The 1,748-nt window shown below is 36.6% G+C and overlaps 1 non-coding gene across 1 annotated transcript; it reads right to left on the bottom strand.

The window, feature by feature from the left end:
* Nucleotides 1-760: 760 nt before the first annotated feature.
* On the bottom strand, nucleotides 761-867 carry LOC132041550 (small nucleolar RNA R71). The gene has a single exon (XR_009411102.1). It is a non-coding gene; the product is annotated as a small nucleolar RNA R71 (small nucleolar RNA).
* Between the last annotated feature and the right edge of the window lie 881 nt (nucleotides 868-1,748).

The following is a 1,748-nucleotide window of genomic DNA, read 5'->3' as shown; positions in this document are numbered from 1 at the left end:
GTAACTATTATTATCTAACGGTAATAGTATCTTATTATTTCCCTTAACTAACTACTTTTATCATCCTAGTAAATTCTGTATTTTCTATTTTTTTTGTTTGCTTATTTACTATTCTTTATATTTTGTACTACTGCTATTACTACTTTAGGAATTATTTCTCTTGTCTAAAATTTTCAGGAAGTTTATGACCCGCTCTTCTACAAAAGAGTTGGTCAGTTACAATCCTGAAATTGAAAAATCTTTTCGTTTATGCAGAAAAGAACAAACATCATCTCAAAACATAACTTATGACAAAATGGAGCACCAATTAGGAGATAACATTAATGCACTAGAGATCCCACCACCAGTCCATGTAGAAGATCAGTTTGATGAAGTGGCGCCAAGACCAGCAAACAGAATCCTAAGGGATTATGCTAGACCAGATCGCTTCAATTGTGAATCCAGCATTAGGAACCTTCCAGTAAACCCTATCAACTTTGAAATCGGGACGGGCTTTGATTCAAACAATTCAACAATCTTGTATCTTCGGTGGTGATCCGGGAAGATCCACGCGATCATTTAATTGATTTTGGAACTTTCTTCGAAACTTGCTAAGTATAAAGGAGTACCTGCTAAAGCAATAAAGTTGAGGCTATTTCCTTTCTCTTTAAAAGGAGGTGCCAAGACTTCGTTGTGAAGTTTTCCTTAAGGGTCTATTACCACATGGGATCAGATAACTCAGAAATTTTTAAATAAATATTTTTCTCCTGCTAAAACCACAAAGTTAAGAGAAGATATTTCTAATTTCTTGCAGACTGACACTGAGTCAGTGTATCAAGCATGGGAAAGATTAAAATCAATGCTAAGATAATGTCCGCACCACAATATTCCTGAACATATACCGTTGTATATTTTCTATCATGGTCTAAAACCTTCATCTAAAACTGTGGTAGATGCAGCTGCAGAAGGCTCCATTATGGGAAAAACTACAGAAGAAGCACTACAAATGATGAATGAAATCATTGAAAATGCCATTCAATGGCCATCTGACCGCGTAATCATCAATAAGGCTTCTACTGTAAATCACGCAGATGCTTTAAATACACTGACACAATAGATTGTTTCTTTGGCAACAAAATTTGAATCTTTTCAGGTGAATACACAATAGTCAAACCAAGCTGAGGCTTGTGACACGTGTGGAGGAAACCATCTAAATCATGAATGTCAAGAAAGCAATCAAAATGATGAGCAGGTTAATGCCCTAGGATACAAGCCATACTCTTTTGGTCGTCCATTAGCAAAAAAACATCCAGGCTTTCAATCAAGCAATACAAATGGTGCTGAAAGATCCCAAAGCTTTCAAAAGCAACAGGTACAAGGTCCACCCGGATTCCAGAATCAAAACTGCGGGCCATTAAATTTTAGACCAGATCAACAAACAACACCGTACCAGCAAAGGCCTCAACAAGCTCATTCAAATCTCAATGACCAATAGTACAAGTATATTAAAGCAACTGATGAAAAAATGGAGAGTCAAAATTCAGCTCTAAAAAATTTGAAAATTCAGTTAAGTCAATTGGCAACTCTTGTGTCAGAAAACATTCAAGGTCCCTTGCTAAGTAATACGGAGAAAAATCCAAAGGAGCACCTTAAGGCCATTGCTTTATGATCAGGTAAGAACCTTGATGAACCTTATGCAGAGAGACAAGACCAGAATCAGCTCGAACACCAGGTAGACAAGGGTAAGAATGCTGAAACATTTTCTGAAA

The sequence above is a fragment of the Lycium ferocissimum genome, unplaced genomic scaffold, assembly GCF_029784015.1.
Source record: "Lycium ferocissimum isolate CSIRO_LF1 unplaced genomic scaffold, AGI_CSIRO_Lferr_CH_V1 ctg10654, whole genome shotgun sequence".
In the NCBI taxonomy this organism is placed as follows: domain Eukaryota; kingdom Viridiplantae; phylum Streptophyta; class Magnoliopsida; order Solanales; family Solanaceae; genus Lycium; species Lycium ferocissimum.
This window is presented reverse-complemented; position numbering and strand designations above follow the sequence as displayed.